The 27,852-nt window shown below is 39.2% G+C and overlaps 2 long non-coding RNA genes across 5 annotated transcripts in view; one reads left to right on the forward strand and one right to left on the reverse strand.

Annotated features, from left to right (window-relative positions):
• The window catches only part of LOC138129297 (uncharacterized), a 116,828-nt gene extending 89,822 nt beyond the window's left edge, over window positions 1-27,006 (reverse strand). Inside the window, exon 1 of the long non-coding RNA XR_011159176.1 lies at window positions 26,790-27,006. This is a non-coding gene — a long non-coding RNA (uncharacterized lncRNA). The remainder of the gene's footprint in view (window positions 1-26,789) is intronic.
• On the forward strand, window positions 14,260-20,616 carry LOC138128690 (uncharacterized). 4 transcript variants are annotated; one of them, XR_011158852.1, is made up of 4 exons: window positions 14,260-16,909; window positions 16,962-17,944; window positions 17,994-18,109; window positions 18,159-20,616. It is a non-coding gene; the product is annotated as an uncharacterized lncRNA (long non-coding RNA). The 4 variants fall into 4 exon arrangements; XR_011158853.1 differs by having other exon boundaries at window positions 14,323-17,337; window positions 17,415-17,944; XR_011158854.1 differs by having other exon boundaries at window positions 14,344-17,770; window positions 17,834-17,944.
• Window positions 27,007-27,852: the final 846 nt, after the last annotated feature.

Consider the following 27,852-nt stretch of genomic DNA (forward strand, 5'->3'; position numbering starts at 1 on the left):
TTGAAGCGGTGGACTCGAGATTACATGCCAGTAAGGCTACTAGACCACGTTGTATAAGATCAAGCGCGAGCAGAGTATTTTGTCGTTTGGAATTGGATTCTTTTAGAGTCAATAAAAAATCGCGAGCAACAGTTAAATTTGCGCTGCATACCTCGATAATGCTGCGGGGATTCTCCAGGTCACTATCCTCGAATTGAGTTGGGGTGGCTAGCTGCGTTGCCACACTGGTTTCTCCTGGGATCGTGTTTCGGCGGGTGCAGATAACCGATGAGGACGATTGGGTTGCCATGATTGGGCTGGTTCGCAGAATTCTTGCGCAATCGGCAGAGGACCCCGTGCCCTCTACCTGGGCAGCGCGAGGAACTCACACACGCACAGAGAGCGCGAGACAGGCACGAATTTACACAAGAGTTGCACTTTAATAAAACTAGAGCACTCAACTCGAGTCGCGGCACTGTCACTGTCTGGAGAGGGGACACCTTGCTCTTTGAGGTTAACAAGGTGGTTTTGAAACAGAGATACGAGATATCCAGGACAGTACGACTCTTTTTGTGATTGGCCTACCGCCAGGGTCTGGTGGTGTGAACTCGAAGAGGAACTCATCACTCGCAGGACTCCACATCACGCCGAACATTTTAGCGGGTTGTCCAGGAAGTACTGGTTGGGTAGACGAAGCGGCGGCTTCCGTTGTTCCGAACGGAAGGTAATCGGTGGTTCGCTGCCCACTTGCCTAGCTGGAATTTTCCTCTTGCAAGGAGTTCTATAAGTTCATCGCGACGACGGAGCGCTTCTGGGAGCGTATCTGCGCCTGACAAGATGTCATCCACGTAGGAGTCTTCATCGAGACTGGCAGCACCAAGGGGTAGGTTGTCACGTTCGAGGGAGGCCAACTCTCAAAGAGTTCTGATGGCCAAGAAGGGTGCACATGCCGTGCCGTACGTAACAGTTTGGAGTCGGAAATCGATTGCTGAACCTGGTTTTCGCGAATTCCAGAGAATACGCTGAAGATCCTGGTCATCTGGGTGCACTAAGATCTGCCTGAACATCTTCACGATATCGCTAGTGAAGACATAGCGATAGTTACGCCATCGTAGTAACAACAAGGAAAGATCGACCAGAAGAGAAGGGCCTGTTAGAAGTGATGCATTCAGTGAGCATCCTGCTGTGTTGCTACGCGTGGCATCGAAGACAACTCGAAGTTTGGTACCACGCGGGCTCTGTTGTTGTACTGCATGGTGCGGAAGATACCAACAGGATTGGTCTGGAGCGGGGGGTGGAACAATTGACATATGTCCCAGCTTCTCGTACTCGGTGAGAAAGACCGAGTACGTTCCTTCGAGTAAGGGTTCTCGTACGAACCTGCGTTTAAGAGCTCGCAAGGATCGGGCACAAGACGAGCGATTGTTATCACCAGAGAGGAGTACATGAGGACGACTGGGCAGACGAACCATGAAGCGACCGTCCATGTTCCGACTATACGTCTCGCGGAAGTGTTCCTCGCAGAGCGCATCCTCGGGGGCGAGCGGTTGTTCGGGTACTGAGACTTCTTCGGTCTCCCAGAAGCGATGGAGTTCCTTTGTTGTCTCCTCTAGGGAAGTACATTGGTAAACAGCGCGGGTGGGTTCCGGTGGAGGGACCGAACCAGTAACGACCCAACCGAGAGTAGTGTCTGTCTTGCGCGACCACTTGTTCGCATGAGCTTCTTCTTAAACCTTGGCGAAGAAGCGATCCGTAGATGTCTGCACCGAGTATGAGACCTATCTTCGCCTCGCGGAAATAGTACGGATCTGCGAGCTCGTCCGAATCGACCGGGAGCATGTCAACCGGCGCGATATGTTGTCGCGGTAAACGACAGTATCATTGCAGTCAATGTATACTGTGCTTCTGGATGTACGCGTGATTTCACAAGAATGTCAGTTTGGAAGCGTGCTGACACGGTAGCAGTCTCTCCGATTCCGCAAATGTTCAACGACGAACTCATTCGCGGCAGCTGCAACTGGTGTACAACGTGTTGCGCGATAAGCGTGATCTCAGACCCAGAATCGAGCAAAAAATAATAAGGGAACATGGAAGTTTGACTTTACCGTTTGAAAGGGCATGTGTTTTTATGTCGGAAACGATGTTTACCATTTGCCGATTTTTCCAATATGGCGGACTTATAATAGCTATTTACAATCGAGTGTGGGAAGTTACATTTTGCAGCGCGAAGTTTAATTTGAAGCACGACGCGCAGCAGAGTGTTTCATAAACTAAGCGCTGCAAAATGTTTCACACACAAGGTATTGTGACCAAAAGTTGGCCAGTGACTGCTCCGGGCTCTCAGGGGGTTTTCGGGGCATAGGGCGTGGGTTCACAAAATAAAAAAATGGGCGCCAGGCAGCTATTGTTCTGAGCTGGTTGTTAATACGAAAATAAAAAAACTTAATCCCTTGGAATTAAATAAATGAGTTTATTCAATTTTTGGGCCAACAGTCCAGGAAATGAGATGTGCTTATTTAAGTGTGCACTGGCCCGCGGAATTGGCAAACGTTACTCTACGTAATTCTGTTTATTTGGAAATTTCGAACCAGTTCACCTTGATGATCTTATATGATACTCTTATTCTGGTCTTATTAAGAAAGCTTTCCCTTACAGGTGACCTTGTAACTTATTGTTGTGAATAAACTTAAAATTAATACAACTCCGATGTAAAAAAAGGAAAGATTTGTTACATATGTAAAACAAAAAGAAAACGCAGTCTTCTGCTTTTGTAAATTTACAACGTCAATTTAGCTGTGATTTGATGCCAAAAAAATGTCAGATTACTGCGGTCGGACAAGTTCCGAAAAATTGACTCGACTATGATAACCTTGCAAACTTCCTGAAAGTAGAAGAACTGCTATTGTTGATTGAAATGCAAAATTGAAAACTTGAAATTTGTGAAATCTGTTAAAAATCTGAAATGTTGAACTCTGAAATTTTTACAAGTATGAGACGGTTCTAAATCTTGAGAAGCGGGAAATTTGAGGCGCAAGTTCTTATGATTCCGCAATAAAAATGTGGCGACTTATCTTATGCCGGTAACGTGGTGTGTCCTCGATTGCGTCCTTTCGACTTGCGGCGTGACCTTGACGATATTCTTTAGTCCTTCCGAAACGGTACCCAATGAAACGATGCGTGGTCCGACGACCTTAATGAATCGGTATGCGGTCTCGCGATGACCATTCTAACAAACGATGTTCCCTGCGAACGACCCCTAACGAATTGTCGTTAGTGTTGCGAAACTCAATTGATTCGGTAATTACCTTTCCGCTGAAAGGGGTTGCTTCACGATAATTCGAAGGAGGACTTTCCGGTTCTCCTTCGCGGTACGGTACGGTAATCTGGCTCGAACTACCCCTAATAGACGAACATTAGTGAAGTGAATTCGCTAATGAAGGATAATTACCTCTATCTCGCTAGATGACGAGGGGTTTCTCGACCACGGCAAAACGGTAAAACGGTACGGTAAATCTTCGGGCTCCTCGACGGCCCCGAAGGCTGCCAGCGCCGGACGATAAGCGCCATGGCGTTCGGCAGTCCACCCACAGGGATGATTGCGGATCCCGAACGCCACGCACGTGATTCGCAGCTCGCGACTTGCGGCACCTGCCGCCCGCTCGGCGGTCGCCGACCGAGTCCTCTAATTTCCGCTCGCGATCGGTTTTTTTTGGCTACCCCCGGCTCTAGGAGATCAACCCGAAAGATCTGGACCTTATTCCGTTGGGCGATAAGGCGTCCCGGTAATTGTACTGACCGCGCATCCCGATGACTACTTCCGGCGATACTACACTTGCGCGCTAAATGACAGATGGTCGATCATGGCGCCGGTTTGTTTACGTTGGACATCACCGATCCGAAAATCCAGATGTTGAAGCGGTAATGTGTCGGTGAGTCCACGCGTAACACACGATAGATGTTGAAGGCTATTTCCCGCAGGATCTCAAAAGGATGAACACACCAGGATGAAGGAAGAAGGTTGGGGAAAAGAAGAGAAGAAGATAACTTTCCGGCAAGTCACGGGAACAAAAGGGAATCGGAACTAACTTTGCCGTACGGTTACCCGAGCTGAGAAGAAGAAGAAGAAGGATTGAAGGAAAAGGAAAGGAGAAAGAAGAAAAAAAGCGAACGATAAATAGATAGGCCGCAGCTAGACAGCCTAGAGGCGTGAGGCCACCTCAGCCTAAAATTTAGGGGCTAACATGTGTTATTCCAGCCGCCCCAAAACTGGCTGGCACAAAGACTCTACAAGAAACTCTAAATGAAACGCGAAAGAAACAAAAGAAAATCGAAAGTGAAACTGAAAGCGAAACTGAAAGAAAACTGAAAGTGAACCGATCAACAAAAATGAATTAAATGAATTGACTGACGGCACAAACAAACTGAATTATTTCGAAATGAGCGTCCCGAAAAAGGTTACGGCAGGGTGGGCGCGTCGCGACGTCATGTGCCGTGCGTTGTGTTGCTTGTTCCTGATCTTCGAACAGCGATCTTATTGTCCCGCGAGCATAAGTAGGACCTCTTGGCCTCCTACTCCGGCCAAAACGAATAGTGGCACTTTGACCTGCTACAGTATGTATAATGCTTTTTGGTCGACGTTTTTTAATTTAATATGTTAAAAACAATTACTACTTTTCGAATTTTAATGGAACGCACCCAAGAATTGTCAAATGTAAGGCAGAACCGACAGATAGCGCTGCTATTTTCATTTCTTTTGGATTTTATTTTCTAAACTAATTGAATTCAAAATGTATACATATTGTTCTCCTGAAACTCAGCTTCATTAAGTTAAAATTGTGTATTTCTTCTACGTTTCTTAAAGGTTAAAAACAAGGATTATTTACTTTGCCACATAGTATGTGGGAAAGATTCACCGTCGCACAGTTGCTGTAAAGACAAAGTTTCATGTGACGCGAACAGTGCGTGTTTGCCAAGTTTCCATCACAGGAGGCCAAAAAGTTATTTACGTCTTCATAGTTCGACGGTGATAACTGCGGAAATTTTTAACAAAATAATCTCGGATCTTGCCATTGGAAATAAGTCAAATAATTCTGTAATAGTGACTACCGAATAGAGTTTGGTGTCAATCCGACTACAAGGGGTGGAAGAGGATGGGGGTTGCTCGAAAAAATAATGAGGTGACATGAAAATTTGACATTACCAGTTGAAAGGGTATGTGTTTTTATGTTGGAAATGATATTTACTACAGCAAAGTCTGGTTATAACGAACCCAGAAAATGTATCAAAATAAGATCGTTATATCCGAAGTTCGTTATAATAGGTAAATTAAAATAAACTGTGTTTTTGATAGTTATCTTTTATTTCACATTACAAATAAGACGAAGAAATAAGTATTGTAAAAAAATAACAAGAATCCTTTGCGAAACAGTAATATAAAGAGTGTTTTTTTTTTAAATTTGGCGTCGAAGTAGACGTTGGAAAGTTGATTGAGAGCGCACCACGGGTGTAAAACGTAAGATTTAAACAGCTGATCCCTGATCCGTAACCTGTATGGTGCGTTCACAATCGACAGTTCAACGCCTACTTCGACGCCAAATTTAAAAAAACACCCGTTATGTATATGTATGGTTAAAAACACAAGTCTACACAATAAAATCGGTTATTTTGGTTTGCATATATTTGTTTGAAAAGTTAAAGTTATTTACGTAGCTTTCAAGAACGCAGAAACTATTCCAAACATTTTCTGGGACTGTATGGGACTCTAAAAAGTTGCTAGTTGCTCCATCCCAATTTTTTATTAACCAAGGTCAATAATGAACAGCCCTCACTTAGTAACGAAAGATTTTCGTTGCTTTCATTGGTTAACGTAGACGATTTTCATAGCAACCGTTGAAAAATGAGAACTCGGATCGTCGCATCGGACAAAATAATTTAATGAATAATTATCAGAAAGGGTTTTATCGTATCTAGTAATGAAAAAAATAGTATATGTGCCACGGTGGAGAAGTCCTTTATAGCCTTCGCGCCTTACATCCCTCGGCGAGCCTCGGGATCTAATCTTGGCGCACTGGCTATAATCATGAACTTCTCCACCTTAGTGTATAATATACAATTTTTGTATTTAAAGACTTAGTTTCTCTTACTTCTTGGTTTCTAAACTGTAATTTGCGAGGAGTTATAAATTCATTTTTGATTAAATTCTGATAGTTTGTTTTTTATTAATTTAACAAGATTTTCATGTATTAATAAAAAAAAAATCCAAATCATTATTGTTAACATTTTTTATCATGTATGAGGATATTCTTGATTTAAATGCTGTTTTAAATTCTTTCATTATGTTATCTTCTGCATCATCAATGTTATTAATTTTTCCCGCTGCCTGTCATGTAAATCAGTTTTATAGTCATAGCAACATGGCGTGTAAGTTGACAATATTATTCGTTTGTATTGTTTCCTTTGGCGCCGGAACTTAATATTTTTCTAGGGAAATAATAATTTGAACAACGATGATGAAAGTTGAAAAGTTTATTTGAAATAGAAAACGAAGGATTCTGTACCTTGAATACTTGCCCTAGTCGCACCACAGGCTTGCCGGTGATTTTAGTTGTTGTGATCGTCCCAGGATGTAGGCAAGCATTATATATATATATATTATATTAAGCCCTTTATTCCCGGCTGGGACATAGGGAAGAAACAAATTTTCTCCATTCGTTTCTGTCTCTCGCAATATACCCCATCTCTGCCACAGATTTATTGGTCTCCCTCAGCGTGGATCTCTTCCAAGTTTCTTTTGGTCGTCCGATCTTCCTTCTCCCTATTGGGTTCCAGTAGAGTGCTCTTTTACATATCTCTTTGTCGTCTTTTCTTAACGTGTGCCCCATCCATCCCAATTTCCTTTTCCTAATTTCGTGTGCTATTTCTACTTGTCCGGTCTTCATCCATAATTCTTCATTGGTTATAGTGCGGGGCCACCAAATTTTCAATACAGTTCTTAAGCATCTGTTTATGAATACTTGGAGTTTATGTCTTATGCCTTCTGTCACTGTCCAGGACTCACATCCATATAATAGAACAGGTTTCACCATTGACGAGGCAAGCATTACCTTATGCATAACAGTGGACACATTTTTCCTGCCGCACCAGTTTTTAAATGATTCGTACGTAAACTCATATCGGTTTCGCGATTTTTCCGGCAGTGCACTTGTGGAGGCAATATTTACGGCTTCTTTAATTTCGTCTACCTCAATATTTCTTAATTTCACGATGCCAAAACACTTCATGCCATTCAATAATTTTGTTTATAATTGCAATTGTCTACGTAACATGGCAAAACAGCCTACACGAATTTCACGAAATGAGGTTGAAATCAAAATTAATTGCGATGACAGGTGACAAACCAAAACGATTTCTTAATCAATTTGGAGGTGGCAGCGGGAAAAATATAATAAGATAACACGGAATGTAACGACTATAACATTTCTCGGTAGGCGACAAGCCGCGGCTACGCCTTGGCTTGTACATGCCTACGTCGAATGTTATCAAGTCTTTACATTCCTTGTCACTTAAATAACTATTAATAATGTTAGTTTTATGCATGTTGGTTCGATAATGACCAATTTGGTGACCTGAATAGCTGATTTGACAGATATGACAAAAATTTTGTTGGTGGTGGAGTGGAGTTATGGCTGTTGATGTAGATGCTGAAGTTGGTGCTAAGAATCAAATATTGTACAATTAAAAAAATAATACATTTTTATAAAATTGTTTACCTTCTAAACGCAGTTTTTTAACTAACGGAGGAGGTGTGGAGTTGATACACGAATTTTTTTTATGTCGGATATAATTATCCTTCCTGGTAAATGTCTGCTGACATCCTTCACAGGAAATAGGTGACTTTTCCATGTCTACAAAAACAGTATAATTTATAGTTTCGAAAGAAGAAAAAATATTAATTATTCTTACCATGCATCATCATATGACGAGCTAAGTGATCTTTCCGATGAAATGAACCGTTACATTTTAAACACTTAAGCATTTCTTAAGTTATTGATGATCAAGAACACTCACAAAGTACGATTGGATCGACAGACTGTTGGAACTAGACTGAACTCTGAAATCTGAACTGAACCGCACTCACAAAGTATGACTGGATCGGGAGACTGACTAGACTGAACTCTGAAGCTGTAAATGTGAATAGTTGGCGGCGCAAGATATTTGATTTCATGTTGGAATGTAAAGTCGAAACGGGGGCCGATGTTGGATCATTCGTCAGACGTGTCATTGAAACATCAATTCGAAGCGTTGCTCGAGCTTGATGCAGCCATCGAGTGGGTAAAAGTTTGCGTTAGAGGTGGGCTTACCGATATTTTGTCCGAATCGATACGACATCGATTCAAAACATAAAATATTGAAAATATCGATTCACTTTTCATTTCTCGTAGTGATTTCTAAAAAACTGCCAAAGTAGGATAAATAATTGCCACCATTAGGATACGGGGTTCTGTATTATATCATTCAATAAATCTTTTTTTTTATTATTTAACTGAAATAACTATTTATTAAACAATAACAAAAAAATAAACAGATTTCTTTAGTAACATAAAATAGAAACATTAACCATTAACAATAAAGCAAAGTAATCAAACAGCTTAAGAAAGAACATAAAACAAGGATAATTCTATATTCAACAATAACAAAAAATAAAAAAGAAGGGAAATTTCTCCAATAAAAAAATGATAATGAATGAAACATCTTACGGAACTCACGCGCAATTAAAGCTAAGAAACACAAGTTTGTCAACCATTTCTGGTTTTAAAACAGATCTTCTAGCAGATAAAATTTCACCACTTTTTGAGAAAAGCCTCTTTGCTGGCACAGACGTAGCAGGCCTAGCCAAAAACTTCCTAGCAAGAATCTTCAGACTTGGAAATTGTTGGCCTTCAGTAGCCCACCATTCAAGTGGACAGTTATCTCTCTGGATCGGATCCAAATCTTCATATCTTTTAATTTCCGCTAAAAGGTTAATTTCATTCCCTTTATGTAAACATTCTTCTTTTTTTTGTTAAAGTACTCCCACAGTTCATTATTTTCTTCTTCTGTACTTTCTAACATAACTGAAGATGAACTTGATGTTGCTGGAGTCAGAAGCTGGAGCAGGGTCATCCACATCTTCAGGGTTGTCTATAATTTGCATAGCTTCATTCAATAATATCTTCTCCTTTGTTGTTTCATACTCTTTTTTTATATATTCTCTTAATGACTGCAAATCGTCTAGCATAACATTTTTAAAACGTGGATCTAGGAACGTTGCTATTTTATACTGATTACTATGGCATATTTTATTAAATCGATCTTCAACATGTTTAAGAAGATTTCTTCTTAATGTCACCACCTCTGGGGACAAAATTTGAGGTTTTAAAAGTTTACTAATCAAACATTTTGTTAAACGAATTATTTTTGCAGTTGATACGAATTTTTCAACAGATTTAGTGATGATATCAAAACTGTTTAAAATGCTGATTATGTCTTCTATTATAACGATATCATTTGCAAGCAACACAGGCACTTGAGCAGCACTTGACCAAGTAAACTTGGCCGGTAAAACATGAAATAAAAACTCCTTCAATTTAATAATACTTTCCAGCATAACAAGAGTGCTGTTCTATCTCGTAGGAAATTCCTTTTTTATTGTTCGTGGTTTCAAGCCTAGAAAATAATAAATAATTAGACAATATAATATTATACACCAATCGATTTTTCTCTGGTGTATCAGTGTAAATCCTGGATTTTCCCCTTCGGCTCCTCATATTCTTTTGTTTTTTTACACATGGTCTAGGAAATGGTCTGACAGTCTCAGGTGTAATAGTGGGTGTAGCTGAAACGTAAAATTATCGTTAAAAACAATAACTACATTTGAAAGATCTACCTTGACTGGAATTTCTGATAAGTGAGTTTCTTGACGGTGTGAGAGTGGTTTTTGGTATGTCATGGATGGATGGTGGTGTAACTCGTAGATGGTAGATCTGGATAAGTTGTTGGAGGGTCTGCACAAAATGAAGATTGGATGGAACGAACAGACTGGTCCTCTATAGTTTCGTTATTTGACACATTTGCATAGCTTGCTGCAAACTCCTCATCCTTGAATGCAAGCCTGTTTACAGGCCACAACCCTGGCTTTTCAAATGATTGTGTTATGTTCTTTTGAGTAAACGCGGATTGAAATGCAGTCTTTGTTAGATAAGCAATGTCTTTAATTGTGATGGCTTTTCCAGGATTTGATGTCATCCAGTCGTTAAAAGCAATAGAACAGTATGTTTTGAAGGGCCCATACACACTTACATCTAGTGGTTGAAGCTTGTGCGAGGTGTGGGGTGGGAATGACCCCATAATTATGCCATTGTCGCGACAAAAGTTAATAGCTCTTATAGTTGTGTGAGATTCGTGATTGTCCAACAAAAGGAGTATTTTATTTTCTTTCGTACAATGTGTGTGTGTTTCTGGATGTGCTCCAAAAGACTAATGAATAATTCGCCAGTCATCCAACCACTACGATTTCCTAAAGCCAGACTAGATGTTGGTGCATTTATTAGGTATTAATCAGGATGACGTGTTCTAGGAAAAACATAGATGGGAGGCAATGCAGTTCCTACTGCATTTACTATTCCCACAAATGTGACTAATTCGCCACGCTCTGCAGATGCAGCTAAGCTGACCTGCTTCTTTCCTTTGGCAGAAACTATTTTAACTGGTTTCAAAACAGTAGTTACTCCTGTCTCATCCACATTAAATATTCGTTCAGGTTCAAAAAACTCTGAGACACACCGTTTATTAAAACCTGTTGCCCTTGCCAAGCTGGTACTTTCGCCTGAAGCCTTTCCGTAAAGTAATTTTGTTTTTATTCCTCTTCATAAAGGACTTCAACTAATCTATGCCAGCTTTTTTGTTATTATGCCATTGATTAGGAAATTTGCAATTAGGTAGAACACATGCGTAATCATAAGCTAAGATCCTAATATTTTTATACGTTAACCCATAATTCATGTCTGAACATGCTTTAATGTATTTGACTAATTCAGATTCTTGATCATTGTGAAAACCTGACACACGGTATATTTGCTTGAAAAACTGGGTGTGTCTTCCTCCCCATTGCTTTCATTTGCCAGAGTCATCATTAAATAATTTTAATAATTCTCCTGGGGAAAATTTGTCTTTCAGTTTCTTTATTCTAGAATGCAATGTTCCACGTTTAATGTTAAAATTTCTAGCGCTACCCTCTCAGACATTTGTTTGCATAAAACCGCCCGAACCGCATTTTTAATACACTGTTCGTCTATATCTGCTCTATTGGTCTTACTTTTGTAATTTCGCACCATCTGAAATTATAAAAAATGACCCATTGGATTGAAATTTCCTTTTAGTTGGTCGTGGGGCAGTTTCAACCACTGATTGAAAGTACCCCACCCACTGATGGTTGAAAGTGCCCCACACCAATCTAAAAGAGTATATGGTGTTCCATTTGAACACATGTAATTTTAAGGTTAAATGATTCTTGTTGTGTTAAATGGTAATAACAACTAAAATTAATGTCATCCATCGCATTCTGATTACACTAAATATACTTCAACAGTTGGAACACTTTATTTTTTAAATAAAACAAATAGCACGTGATGGCGACCACACTAAGTAGACAGTGACTGTCGGTAATAACGAGTCTGCTGTAATTTTCACTGGTGGTAAATTCAAACGCTAAAAAAGTTATGCCAAGTGGATGTATGTGCCCCGTGGTTGAATGTACCCCCCTTTCCCCTACTATTTAGAAATGAATCAAGCTGTTGTTGCTTGCAACCACAAACTCTAGTGAATGAATTAACTTCATTGTCATCCAATAATGCATTGTATTCATGAATATGATGTAGGGATGGGACATCGAACACAAACATCGATGTTCAATATCGGTGTTGACATCCGTAGCGACCATCGATGGGTAGGAAACATCGATATTTTGAAACATCCATGGTATTAAAAATTGGGGCGAAAATAGTCATTTGAACATATTAAGTTAATAAGTTGATAAAAATAGTAGTTTATTTGACGAGTTTGTGTGTAAAACGAGCGTAAAGGCCCACGAGTGCCAAAAAAGGCCCAATTTACACACGAACGAGTTGAATACAACGTTTTTTTGTTCGACGAGCCCCTTAAAGGCTTCAAATCGCTTAAAACCTTTAAAATTAGCTTGACGTTTCGTTTTGACAAGTTGTCACATTTATCAAAATCCGTTCACATAGGAGAAAATTATCAAATTCTGACAGTGTCGAACAAAAAACATGTTTATCCACAATTACCTTATAATTGAAGTTTTATCCACACTTATGAACCGTATAAAGTAACACTTTATCCACTAGTGGAATAATGAAATCACTTTATTCCACTAGTGGAATAATGAAAAAATACAATCTTAAATCAATCGAACCAACTTGCACAGCGTTTTGTACAAATGCAGTCGATAAACAATCAAAAATAAATAGCGACTATTCAACACCTCCGATGTTTTTTAGTTAATTTCAATGATTTTTGAGGTGACATCCGCTGTCAGAGTGTAATGTCAAATCATTTTTTGATGACATGAGATGAAATTTTGGCGATTCTGATTTTAAATCGCTGTAATTGTGGATAAAACGTTATATTGCGTTCGTGTTTTAGTCGCATTTTATCCACTTAAGAATATTAACCGCTCGTGCGTTCGCACTCGCGGTTAAAAATTCTTGCGTGGATAAAATGCTATCCAAAACACTTATACAATAAATAACTATTATTCACTGTATAAAGTAGGTACAAAACTAACATATCAAAAAATTAAAATTAGGTAGGTATCCAACTAGAATTACGAAAATTATAGATTCCAAAAACTTTTATCAATAGATTGCAAAAATAATAACATTGACAACAAGAAGTCTTTCACTTCTGTTCTGTTCACTTTCAACTCAGACTCAGAATCCGTGCTCAGAATGAAACGCAAAAGCAAATGCGATGGCAGCGCCGCAGCGGAAAGTGGAAACCGATCAACCGATCCCGATCTGCGAAGTCAGGGCCAAATATACGGGTAAAAATCACCAAGGTGGCAAATTACAAGTTTATGATGAAAATACTTGGAAGCTATGATCACAGTATAGAGCTAAAGAATCAGTAGTTTCACTCGGCGGCGGCACCTTTTATCTTTTTGTCATCAAATTGCACTACGCAACTCACCCACGAGTTGCCAGTGGCGTTGTTAATTCCAAACCATACGGGTAGATGTGAGAGTTAAAACCAGACCGGAAATGAAAATGACATTAGAGGATGCAAATATTATTTAATATTTTTCGAAGGGAATCAGTGGCGAATAGGGGAATACATAAATTAAACAATTTGTATATACAGGTGCGTCTTAAAAAACGCCGTAAGCCATATCTCCGTTATTTATGGCTCAATTTAAATAAAACAAAAACTGGAATAAATCACTTTAAACACTCAATAAGCATAACATTGACTTTTTTTCAAAAAGTCATTCAAGGTCAGATGATAGTCAACATTATTTTTTCAAATAGCTTGGTAAGTATATTTTTTTTATTCCTATTTTGAAAGAGATTATTTTTCTGAATCCAACGATATGCCTGTTGTCAGAATGCGCTTAATAGTAACGGAGAAAATAAATAAATAAAATTGCAAATAGCAGCGGTCTTCCCACTGCGCAGTCACCTGCGAGTTCGTCAGCTGATTCGAGATCTGCGACCATTTGAACCCGCGAGTGAACCTACTGATTCTTTAGCTCTATACTGTGCTATGATTATGAAAATTAGCTTAAATCGTCACTAAACTTGTGTATAAATAATATTTTTCTATTATTGATTCAAAAAATTGAAATTCACGCATAGTTATCGGTGCCTGAAGTGGGTCATTTTCTAACGTGTATTTCTTTTTGCATTGTTAGTAAGATCGAAACCATAGAAACCATACAAAACAGTGTGTGAAATGCGATTTCACGCACACGACTATTTCTGTGTTTCACTTCACGCACTGTATTTTATTAGTTACCTAGTAACATGGTCACTGCATTGAAACTTCAGAGTTCCTTCAAAAATTTGAATTTTTAATTTCAATTTTTTGAATCAATTATAGAAAAAATATTGTTTATATTTCGTGCGTGAAGATGTTTTTGTGCATTCAAAGGCTTATACTGCCGCGACCTTCGTCTCGGCGTAAAAGATCTTTTCATGCACAAAAATCACTCTCTTCACGCACTTAATATAAAAATAACTATTTTCTATATTTGATTCAAAAAATTGAAATTCACGCATAGTTATCTGTGCCTGAAGTAGGTCATTTTCTGACGTGTATTTTTTTTGCATTGTTAGTAAGAACAAAACCGTAGAAACCATACAAAACAGTGTGTGAAATGCAATTTCACGCATACGACTATTTCTGTTTTTCATTTCACGCACTGTTTTTTATTAGTTACCTAGCAACATGGTCACTGCATTGAAACTTCAGAGTTCCTTCAAAAATTTGAATTTTTAATTTCAATTTTTTGAATCAATTATAGAAAAAATATTGTTTATATTTCGTGCGCGAAGATGTTTTTGTGCATTCAAAGGCTTATACTGCCTCGACCTTCGTCTCGGCCTAAAAGACCTTTTCATGCACAAAAAACACTCTCTTCGCGCACTTAATATTAAAATAACTATTAAATAGGGCAAGCACAAAACACATTATTTTTTCTGTAATTTGTTTTTCAAAAAAGCCATCGCTAAAAATCATCGTTCCGTGCAATAAAATGGAATTTTTTAAATTTATTTGCTGCCGAAGCAAATTTTCCACCTTGGTGATTTTGAGCCATACACGTGCAATTCCCAGAATGGCCGTTCACGTTATCTCTTGGAAACTGTATTCATCCATCCATCGATAAAATATTGACGTTTGAAAAAGAATACCATCGATGTCAAAATATCGAAGATTGAAATCAAAACAATGATGTTCGGCTAACATCGATGTATATCGCCCATCCCTAATATGATGCCTTCGGAGATGTTGCATCAGGTTGGTTGAACAACCTGAGTACATCACCAAAAGTCCACATATCTAGTAAAATATATTTCAAATCAATAAAGAGAAATCTATAAAAGAACAAATATTTGTATGTAACCTCACATTTTGCCTGTTTGCTATTACTGTCCAATTGTTGAAAGTATGTCCAAGCTAAACTTCTTTTGGACTGGATTTTGTTATTTTTGGTGACCTTCTTGGCAGTTATTACAAATAGTGATTGTTTTTTATTAATTACACTTACATTTTGATTGGTGGTGCAATAATAATCTTGCATTTTCCTGGCTATGGCTACACGTACAGTCGCACAAGTCCGTACAAGTCACAACTCACAACCTCACAACACCAGTGGAAAATTGGGATGGAGCCGAGTCGAAGACCCGGTCTAGTAACTTACCCGACATCAATTTAAACCAATCTGAATTGACCCGAGATACCTACCTTGTCATCTTGTCTTGTATCATCAGTCTGTCACCGTATACTGGGATGGGCGTGTTCGCTGCGAAAAGGGTGGTTTGAGATTGTGTCGGGGACGTTCTCTTACCAGCAAATGTTTTTGGAAGGATAGAGATTTCGGCACCGGTGTCGACGAGTTAGCGAATGCCGGATTTCTGGTCCGAGACAAAAAGGCGTTTTTGGTGTGCGTCGTCGTGTACCAACGGCGTTCTTTTGGTGGTAAAAACAGACGCCATCTTTATGTGTGCGTTTTTCTGGGTGCGTCCTCTGTCGGTGTTTGTGAGTTGTTTCACCGCTATCGATAGTGTAGCGACCTGCTCCTGCAGGCTCCTTAGGGACTCTGCTACTGTGATTTGCGGCGGTGTTGCTGGTTGTTTCGTGACGGCGGCGATGGATGACGATCCGCGCTTTGAAACAATTTCGACCAATTTGCCGGCGATGTTGGCCATTTTTTTCAGAGGAACTCCGTCGCTGGCTGAGACAAGCAACTGCACATTTAGGGGTAGCCTGTGTTTGCAGCATTTGGTCGTCCACGTGGTCGCCTGCGAGCGTTTTCATTTCCCGTAGGGGCTCGGAGAGATTTTCGGTCGTCCAACTCGAGCTCGTTTATTATTATTATTATTATTATTATTATTCATTTAAATAGTTGCTGAGGCAAACTTATTTAGCAACTTAATGGTTGTATAATTCCGTATATTGGACAATTGTGTTTATTACTGCATTTTGTCATATTGCTTCTTAAAAGCACAGACATTAGCGCTGTTAACGACTGTGCTATCTAATTTGTTCCAGGTTTCAAATGCGCGGTTTGTTAGGAAATATTGTCGAGAAGATGTCCTAAATTTCTCTTTCTTAAGCTTGTATTGGTGTCCTCGTAGTCGGGGGTCCGTTTGCATGTCTATGAACTCCGAGGTGTCACCTGGCCATATATTGTGGGTTAATCTATATATCTGGATCATATCTGCTCTATCATATCTGACTTCTAATTCAGGCAATTGTAGAATATTTAACCTCTCTCTGTAGGGCTTATGTTTAAAGCCTGTCGGCCATCTTGTCACTGCATGTTGCACTCGGTTAAGCATATGTATATCCTTCACATGATAGGGTCTCCAAACCGATATTGCATACTCTAAGTGGGGCCTAATGTACATTTTAAATAACCTTGAGCATAATTCAGGACTTGGTTTAAAGAAAGCTCTTTTGATTGAATGAAAAACCCCAGAAGCCCTTCTAGCGGCTTTGGCGCTCTGGTTGCCCCAATTCAACTTGTTATTAACGAGAACGCCCAGATCATTTTGATTTTCAACTACAATAATATCTCGGTTTCCAAGTTGATATATATTTTTTTTATTATTGAAACCAAGATACATGACGGAACATTTGTCCGGATTCAAGGGTAAACACCACTGATCACTCCACTCAGTCACAAAATTTAAATCAATTTGTAGCTTGTTAATATGTCTACATTCATTGGATGAACTAAAGATTTTTACGTCATCTGCGTAAGCTGCAAAAGGACATTGTAATCTGGCAAGCAAGTCAGATGTGTAGAGAGTGAACAATAGCGGACCAAGCACCGAGCCCTGCGGCACGCCACTTATAACGAGTTTCTTGTCTGAGAGCACAGAACCCACTTTAACAGCAAACGTTCTAGAGGACAGAAATGCCGCAATCCAGTTTAAGACATGTCCATAGATGCCACATCTTTCGAGTTTATGTAGGAGTAAAGAGTGTGGCACTCTGTCAAATGCTTTGCTAAAGTCTAAGTAGACAATGTCAACGGTTTTTCCTGTGTCTAGCAGTTTGGTCCACTGGTTACACGAGGTAAGCAAGTTTGTTATGGCAGAACGGCCAGGAATAAACCCGTGTTGGTTTATTGGTACAACGTTTTTATTTCGTAGAAATTCGAGTAATTGTCTAACTAGCACTTTCTCAAATAGTTTGCACGTGCTAGATGTTAGACTAATGGGCCGGTAGTTTTCTGCCTTGCACTTATCTCCCTTTTTGAATATTGGCGTTACAACGGCTTCAAGCCATTGTGTGGGCAATTTGCCACTTGTTAACGATGTTTGAAAGATTTTGCATAGAGGGCCAATCAAATTTTGGGAGCATAACTTAAAAGTTTTAGAAGTGAGACCATCAGGGCCAGGCGCACAGTTCACAGGTAAATTGTTGACTTCATTTAAAATTATTTCTTCTGTAAATGAGACATTGGACAAAGTGTCGGAGTGTGTGACATAAGGATGAATAAATGTGGGTATGTTATTGTTTGAACTGGTGTTAAACATTGATGCAAAAACCCCTGCCAGAACGTTTGCAGTTTCGAGGCTGCTACCACACAAAATTCCGCTAAGATTACGAACGATTGGGACACTGACTCTGGAGGAAAGATGTTTACGCAGATGTCCATAAAATGCCTTAGGATTATTTAGTAAGTTATTTTCAAATTTGGTTTTCTTTTCATTAATGACATTTTTCAGGTGATTAGAGAAATTGCGGTGAATGTCGTAATCAGATGGAGCACCGGAGCGCCTGAAATTCCGCCAGAGCTGCCTCTTATGATTTATCATCTTGAGTAGAGAGTGATCAATCCATGGTTTGGACACAACTTGTTTATGCGATTTGATGTAACTATTTTTTTCCAGGTATTGGTTGATTGTAGAGAGAAAATATTGCCATTGCAAGTTAACACAGTGCAGTTGGTAAAAGGAGGACCAGTCATGCCCGGCTAAGTCGTCATTAACAGAAGCATAAGATATTTTTTTATAAGTTTTTATTTCAATTTTGGGTGTATTATGCACTAGGACTTGTATATCAAACGTTATTCTACAATGATCAGAGATGCCAATTGGGTCGCCAACATTAACTTGTGATATCAGATCTGGGTCTGTTGTTAATAAAAGATCTAAAATGGATGGTTGTTGATTCTGTCTAAAGCGAGTGGGTTCAGAAATTAACTGCGATACATTATTGTGGTTGAGCATTGAAATAAAGTCACTTTCACGGCTGCTTGTCGATTGATATATCCCTTCATTCCATTTGATATTGGATTAATTTAGGTCACCTATCACGACTAAATTAGATAAAGTTGTAAAACATGATTCTAATGTATTATTCAGTTTTGCATCGTGAGCAACGGAGTTTAAAGTGGTACCATCAGGAGGTCGATATAAGCAGCAAAGTGTGAAAGTAAATACTTTGTTATAAAATTTAACCCAAAGTGAATCATATGGATCTGTTTCGATATCTACGACAGTAGTTTTGAAATTGTGTAGTAAGGAGTCCTTAACATATAGGCAGACCCCACCCCATTTACATATAGTTCTATCCTTTCTAAATATAGTATAGGTATTAATAGATATTTCTGAATCTGCAATGTTTGAGTGTAGCCACGTTTCGCTTATGGCAATTATATCAGGATTACTTTTCGCGATATCAGTAGAAAGTGTAGCAAGTTTTGCCATAATTGACGAGATGTTTGTGTATAAAATGGATAAGCTAAATGGTTTGCCAGTTTCTAGTTTTTTTTTATTAACAATTTGAGGAATGTTGTGAACGTACTTTATAGTTGCCGTATCATCCCCCTGCTGACGCATAATGTTAAGTTCTTCTCTTAAAGACTGCAAATGTTTTATTTGTAGCGGAGTTTTGTCATCTCGAATAAGTATTTTCGAAAATTGGGCATGGTGGATGAGATTCCCTTTCTTCCGTAAGCAGAGCCGCGCCATATCAGGAGTATTGAAGGATACTTTTAATGGTTTCGGTTTATTTGTAATTTTTGTTCCAATACGAGCCACTGACCCTGGATCTACTACCAGGGAGGCATGACAGACCTTCAGGATATCATTCACAATGTCTACATCCCGCTTTTCTTCGCACGAGTCTACATTGTAAATTATGACGTTTCGCGCTCTCCATGATCTTTCAACTGACTCGTTAATAACAGATTCCTTCTCATTAGGCGCTGAAGTCGATTGTTTGATTAGATTTTCTAACTGCTCGAGGCGAGATTCAAAAGTTGCTTTTAATTCGTCTACAGAAGCTTTAACTTCCGAAATCGCAGACAAAGACACGTTGCAACGATCGCAAAAGATCTTTATATTGGCTGACTTAACATTGGTGATCAGTTTTTTTTTCCTCCGTACTCATTTCCAAACAATTCACATGTAGTGGATATTTGCAGGCGTCGCAATGAATTGACGGCTTATTTGAATTAACATTTTCAAAACAATGACAGCATTTTTTCGGTGGCATGATTAACTAAATTAATTAAATAATGATTGTTAAAGAATGAAGTATGATTAATCGTTATAGATTGTAACGAAGTTACTTAGGAAACGCTCCCGGTGGCGGAAAAATTCCGTTCTTTCTCCGAGCCGGGCCAGAAAATTAGCGCGGAGCCGGCTACCTCAACCGTGTCCACCGAATCCGCCCCGGAACCCGTGTTTCTTCCGGCCGACAATACCCGGACTCCGCGCTGAACAGAGCTCCCCCACCGCCACAGCCGCGAGTCAACGGCCGCGCGCAGCCATCGAGGCAATAAAAGGCCCGCGCAGAGCCTGCAGAGCTCATTTCCAATTCCGATTCCAATTCCATTCCGAGCACCTTCCGACTCCGATCCCAAGTCCGACCATCCACCTGACTCCTAGCACCAGCTCCGACTCCGCTTCCGACCCCCGACTTCCGACCCGTTCGCTCCCCTAGTGAGCGAACCAGGTCATCCCCTGTTTCCGGCCCGTTCGCTCCCCTAGTGAGCGAACCAGGTCATCCCCTGTTTCCGGCCCGTTCGCTCCCCTAGTGAGCGAACCAGGTCATCCCGCTCATCCCTTGTCTCCGGCCCGTTCGCTCCCCTAGTGAGCGAACCAGGCCTCCCCCAATCCCCCCCGGATCCCGTCACACCCCCGCAGCCCCGTCACACCCCGACCGGTTCTCTCGCCACGCCGCCAAGAGGAAGTTCCAGGGCCGACCGACGTAAGTACGAACACCCTCTTATCTTCCTTGCCGCCGAGGACATCCCCCAGGTCACGAGCACCATCCCCGGAGGATCTCGCCTTCACCAAGTGGTCCCCCTTGTACATAGTGTAAATAAAGGTTTTGCGACGACTGTTTGTTTGTTTCCCCCCTTACCCCGCGCCCTGACAGCTGACCCCTGGACGCCGTCACTCCGCAGAGCTACCCCGGCCGTGTGGCGTCCCACCACAGCCGAAAAAGGGACTGGCGCTCGAGGCATACCGCGACCGACCGGCGTCAAATTGCATCCCATGACGTCACCACCGGAAGTGATCGTCACAAGATTAAAGTAAATAACACGAAATCTAGTGAGACCTGCAAAAACACCTGCCCGGTTATCGCCCGGCTATCGCAGCGGCAAAAACCTATGACGATAGGAGCGAGCCGATGCTTCAGCAATCGCGAACGAATAACAAAATCAAAGATAACTTACCTAATTGATATGAAAAGCACTAAAATATACAAAAGTATTCACCCAAGATAGTCGATTGAGTTGGGGCCCAACTTAAACAAATTAAACCACACCTCCAAGACTATATAAGCAAAGATATTCAGAGAGCTCAAAACACACGTCCGCGTCCAAACACACGTCGATGCAAAGTTTAGGAAGGAGCTTGCGAGTCTGTTGTTCTCGGGAGTCTGAATAGCATGTGATCAGCGTCTTCTTGACGGCGTCGTATTTTTCAGTCGAGGGTCGATTCGCGATAATGTCCGAAACGGGCTGCAGGGTTGAACAGTCCAGAGCGGCGATGACGCCGTAGTACTTCGAAGTGTCAGATTTAACGAGGTGGCTGTGGAATTGGGCTTCGATCTGGGCGAATCACAGCTTGGGGTCCTTTTGTCAGAACGCGGGTGGCTTCATCCCTGCAACTTCCCTGCTTGTGTGACTGGTTTCCTCCTTCTGGTTCAGCTTTTCCTGAGCCTCACTGAGTTATTTCTGGCCTTCTGTGATTTTTTTGCCTCGGTCATGTTGATTTAGTGGATGCTCGCTCACCACGTGGGTTTCTTGTTCTTGTGTCTTCCGGATCGTCGGGGTCACCAATTGTAACGTGTCTATGTACGGCAGAAAGGAAATTCTAACGTAACGTAAACTATATTAATTGGAATAACAAATAACAAGAATAAGAATAATAATAACAAAAGTGGTTGAAAATTAGTTCTCAATACAAGACGTTTGGTTTAGTCGAAGGACGGTGGAGAAGAGAGCGAGTGCAGGTTGCGCCCGAGCTTCTATACCCTTGACTCCCATCGTGTTCGGGTGGCCTCGTCCGTTTTAAGCTTTTTTCTTGGCGGGACACCCGAACGGGTTGATGTCCCCACACTTCTAAGAAGCCGTCTACACAACATTCGTGCTGCGCCATCGTGCCCGGAACATAGTTGTGCCGGAAAATTCATCTCCCGTACTCTAATGTAAATAACTATTGGCGACGGTTAAGAAATGTTCTTTAAACAACCGTCCGAAGGCCGTATAAATTAATGAATCGGTCGATCTGACGGTCGCATAGCCACTGCCTATTTCAAAACGACAGTGCATTCTTTACTCAAGGAGAAGCACCAAATGTAAATCAATGAACCAAGGGAGAATAACAATTTTTTTTATAAAAAAAGGGCATAGCCAGCGGTGTGACTTCCTTAAAATTAAGCTCCGCACTCCTTTCGAGACATTTAGGGCGGAATCTTCTGTGTGGAAACAGGATATCCCACCCACCCCCCAGATCGGGACTGGATTCACTGGCAACGTTAACCTCCGCAAAATACAGGGTCATTATAAATGATTGTCCCATCGCAGTAGGCGTTGTTGACGTAGTTGAATGTGTCGCAAGCGTCATAACATGCCTGAGACTAGTATCGCCGTTAGGTGACGCTACAGTTGCGAGGCTGACGGCACATCCAAAATTTGTGTGGGTTTTCAACGCCAACTGCGATGGGACGATCATTTATAATATAGTTGTAGCACACATAATTTGTTTCATTATGAATGTGCATCTTAGACGGCTATGGAAAACTGATTTTAGTTTGGCAACCCTGGCTAAAGACCTGCATCTATCATTTTGAAGCATTCAATATTTAAAAAACACAAACAATTATTCTTCACAAAATAATTAACAATTTACAAGAAAATTGGAAAAAAACGTTCAAAAATTATTTCATTCTGAGTCTCTTCAGTTACGTCAACTTTCGACGTTATATTTCTCCGCAATATCAACTCTGGGACGGAAAATTGAAAGTTTTTTTGCCCCCCTAAGCCATCGACTGTGTAAAAGTGCAGTACACGTTTCTGTCAACAATCCGGTACGATTCTTTGTTTTGATTAATGCGCATTGTGGAAAAATCCTCTTACAAGTGGCCGATGAGTGAGGACGACCTAAATTGCCTTTAACAAAACAGTTAGATTTGGAAATATGTGTTCATTCATTGAATTTTTTAAATTGAATACATAGGACCAAAACTGTCCAGAGGATCACCAATATGTTTTTTCAATTCATGAACTTCTGATTACATCCTCCACTCAGTGTTAAAGTAAGTAAGTAAAGTAATGTTGAGTACTAACCGTGACAATCTACCAGCCAATAGTACCAGTGACTCAGATTCACCTGAGGTGAAGAGGATCACAATTTCTTAAAAATTGTAGAACTGGATCATCAAAATGAAACCTATTTTTAATTTGTTTGCACAATTCAACATAGAATTCTAATACGCGTACTCGTATTTTAAAGGAATCCTAATCAGTTTTACAGATCGCATTACTTTTCACTATTGATTCGCAGTTACCACCACAAAATACAGGCGGATTCACGTAGTCCGTTCGTTAGAAACTTTCTGATTTCTCAAAATCGTATTAATGTGAAAATGGCTACACTTCCGGAAATACCGGAAATCGACGCCATCTTTGTTGTTTTAAATGGAAATGTTCCCATTTTTATTTCAAATTTTGACTCTACGTTAAATCTTGAGAACGTCCTTTTGTGAACACTTATCTATCATCGTTTTTCACCTACATATGTCATCTTTTTCGCAAAAAGCGGGATTGCAGGGCTTCATTAAAAAAATTATAACTCCTGAACCATTGGAAGTAGATAATTGTTTTTTTTATTGCATTCCTAAAGGCTTGGACGATGTTTTGCGCCGTTAATGACATTTTTTTTGTTTCATTAAATTAATAATCAGAAAATGTCGAAAACTTCATGTTTTTAAATGACACTGGATATAAATGTAAAATTTCATTCTAAGGTCACTTTTATTAACAATATGTATGCTTGTTTCCAGCCGTTTTGGCGTAATTCCTATTTTTTTGAATAAAATATGGTTTTTTTTTTAATCAAGCTATTGTTTTATTTAAATTTTTACCAAAAATCGCATTGCAATAAATAGTAATAAATCGTAAATATCATTATCACTTCCTATGGAGTTATCTAATTTAATGAATTTGGTGGAGCTATAAGTTTATCTTGTTGTAGATGTCTATGAGTTCTTAGCAGTTCGTTTAGAATTGCATAATGATTTTCAACATGCGTTGATATTTTATACATACAGGGCAAGTCACATAAGGTTTATTTCTGAATTTATTTTGTACGTAACCAAGAATACTAATTGCGCTGACCACTTGATACCATTTATAATGTGATTTTATTTAGTAATCCACGTAGGTATGTAATTTGGCTAAAAATGTCAAAATGACAGTTGATGAATTTAATTTTTGATTTCATTAATCAGAACAGGAAAACGTCATTGTGACATTTTTAGCCAAATTACATACCTACGTTGATTACTAAATTAAATCACATTATAAATGGTATCAAGTAGTCAGCGTCATTAGTATTTTTGGTTGCGTACAAAATAAATTCGGAAATAACCCTTATGTGACTTGCCCTGTATAACTCCTGGCGTACATTATCTTGGAAGCCTGTGGACATAATACTTATGAATAAAAATGCGTGGCTAAATCTGAAACAAATTTTCGAAATCACTAATTTTGTATAAACTTTAAGTCCATCTACAATCAAGTGTGTTTTGAATTATTTTAACGGTTATTACAACGAAATCTAGTTCCTTGCAAAATAAATGTTGTACAGTTTACAAGTATCGGATCCCTCTTGAAGTGTCACTTGTGGAGGTTCTGACTCGAGATTCACATTGGGTTGACACTTGTAATGGTACGCGCTTGTTGCAATTGTGATTATTCTTGAACTACTTATTAGAAAAAAGAAGAGGCAACGTACTGTGTGGGTTCGAGAGTGGATTTAGAGACGACAAACACATGGGGCATATATCCAGTTAATGTCAGAACTCATACTTGAATATCCAACACAATTTACATATTTTCTTGGAGTAAAACCTACTGATTTTGAAAAGTTAAGTCGTAAAATTTTTAGTGTCCGTCCGAAGATTCGGTTTCGGCCAATTTTGGCTGAAAATAAGAATTTCGGCTATGTTTCGGTTCCGGCCGAACTTTCGGCTCCAACAGAAACTGTTTTTTGTCGCGTCACGCTCGTTGTTGATTTGATTATTATTAAGTATGGAGTGTTTTTTTTTTTATTTCACCTGGTGGTAGGCGTTGAAGAGTCGATTGTGAACGCACCATTTGTGTAAATCGTAAGATTTAAACAGCTGATCCGTGATCCGTAACCCGTATAGTGCATTCACTACTATGAGATGAAATTATAAATAAATAAATCTTTATTCGTGTTATTAAACAAATTTGTATGTACACTTGTCACAAGAAAGTATGATATAATATATGTTAAGAATTAAAAATCTTAGGCTTCACTTAACACTTTATTCTGCTTCTTTGAACAGGAGGTGTTACTAACAATTGTTCACATTGGTACTCGCAGGAATAATAATCGTTCTTCCCCGATTTTTCGCGCGGTCTCCCGATCGACGCTCGGGCTGGGCCGTCGGTAGTCCTCGGATGTTAGGACGGGGAAGGTCGGTCAGCCCACTACGTCGCGCGTCGGAGCGAAGCGAGGATGATGCTAACATATATATTATATTAATGTATGTATAATTGCCTATATGTATAATTACAGAGCTTTAGGTAATTGCTTTAGTTCTAAGAAACTGTCCTGGAAAAATTCTTGTAGTGTATAGTAGGCTTTAGAAATTAAATAATTTTTTAGCAGCGTTCTATATTGTTTAATTAAAAAAAACACCCGATAATACTTATAAATGTTTAATTAAGACTGACAGAAGTTGTTTTTTAGTTTGATTATAATAAAAATAGTAAGCATAAAGATGTTTTTCTTTATTTTTGGATTGAAGATAAATAGCTGTATTTAATTACAAAGATCTGTGTCCAAAAAGTAACTGAATTCAAAAATTTCGGTTTCGGCCGAAACTGTAACCGAGGCCGAAATTCGGTTTCGGTTTCGGCTGAAAAACATGGTTTCGGTCGGACACTAAAAATTGGACTATTTTTAAAACTTTCACTAATTATATTCATTTAATTCAATGTCAACCGTATAAGCACTCAGAGGTAAACCCATCGAAATTTCAATTTTTCGGGTCTTCAACTTTGTCTTGTTACCTTTCTCCTTTGAATTTTCCTCGATATCTCTCTTCCGTTTCTTTCCTTTAAAATTAAAATATATACAGGGTGTCTCAGCTAAGACTTTCGAGCCTAATATCTCGTTATTTGCCAACGGACTTTTATGAAATTTAAAATGCAGATATTTTAGACCGTGAAGGTTCAATTAGTAATAATAAAATTACCTCAAATTAAAAAATGTAATTTTAACACATGTTTCCTTTATCGAAAATTATGCGTGATTATTATTAGATTGTCAAAAATTAAAAAATAGGGGTCTACACAAACAATTAAGTAAATCACTTGTCTGATTCAACGAAAAGATTATATTTGAAGGTATTTGAGCAGTTACCTTTTGAAACAATTGATGATTAATTGCCAAGCAACATTTTGTGCGCCATTTAAAGTCTGTCAAAATTGGGCGCGCTTTATTAGAAACGTCAAATTGTGAAAATTTATTGCAAATACTCTAAAAATAGGCTACAGCGGCAGAAATTTCAATATTGTTGAAAAAGGAAAAAAAAATTGCCTATGGAGAGTGTCGTAAGAACTTCAACGACACAGTTCATTTTCTCGTGGAACACTATCCAATTGTAGGCTTTACAAAATATAAGGTTAAGAGAGTCGTCAATTTATTTGAAGACAGGAAACGTACGTGAACTAAATTACCTTGCTAAAATATCCCGATCGTGTTTTAGTCCTTTATGGAAGAATTAAAGCATCCAGTATAATAAATTACGTCCAAATGTTGTCTTTAACTTTGTAAGTGTTTGTAAGGTTAGCAAGATAAACGTCAAATATGTCACCTGCGCTTCTGCGAAAAGGGATGACCAAAATTCTGCAAAATTGCTCGTTTGTTTCATACGCGTCTACGTTTTTGCATTTGCAGCCACGTGTAACACAGTTTTTTGCTTTTTTCTTGCAAACCAGACGTCTTTCAAGGACGAGTTTTTCCCTACAGCATTTTTTATTAACGATCAATTTTTTATATAAATCTTAATTGATTCAATATTTTAAAAAGGCATGTAAAAATTACGTTTTTAAGACTTGGGTGATTGGATTAATGGGATTTAATTCTTCACCGTCTAAAATATCTGCATTTTAAATTTCCCAAAAATCCGCTGAAAAATAACTGAACTATTAGGCTCGAAAATCTTAGCTGAGACACCCTGTATTTGTTAAGTAAACGGTGAAATGTATTTAATTAAGGCAACACGATGTGAAGGGAGTCGTATCGAATTGCATTCTAGTTTAGAATGTTTTGTAATAAATATTCAATCGCGCAAAAATCTCATTAGCATCACGAACGTTAATAACAATGTACCGATCTCAGACAATATTTGGAGTCGTCGCTGCGCTCCTCCAAACAATTGTCTTCGATCGATACATTGCCTTTACCGTTCTTTATACTTAAGATACTATCATTGCAACGGCAACGAATGCAGAAATTGCCCCAACATCTTGTCTTCAACTTCTGTCTACTACTTACCGTCGAGTTTATCGTTAGCAACGAGTAAATACAGCTTACCGTCTTGACAACAGACGTGGTAAACAATCAAATAGAGGACAATCGCACAAAAAAGTGTTTTTCGGCTATTTCATTCATAGTAAGGTTTTGTAACTCTCTGTTTAGATTTATTAGAGTTTTCAGAAGCGTCTCGTTCGGGATGGAATTAATTTAAATTGGACTTTATGAATTTAAAATGTTTAACCACATTTTCGGTTTATTCACTTATTGAAGATACTCTGCTTTACATATTGTGATGCATTTCAAATTCACCCTGTAGACTTTCGTTTGATGC

Source organism: Tenebrio molitor, chromosome 4 (genome assembly GCF_963966145.1).
Source record: "Tenebrio molitor chromosome 4, icTenMoli1.1, whole genome shotgun sequence".
Lineage (NCBI taxonomy): Eukaryota > Metazoa > Arthropoda > Insecta > Coleoptera > Tenebrionidae > Tenebrio > Tenebrio molitor.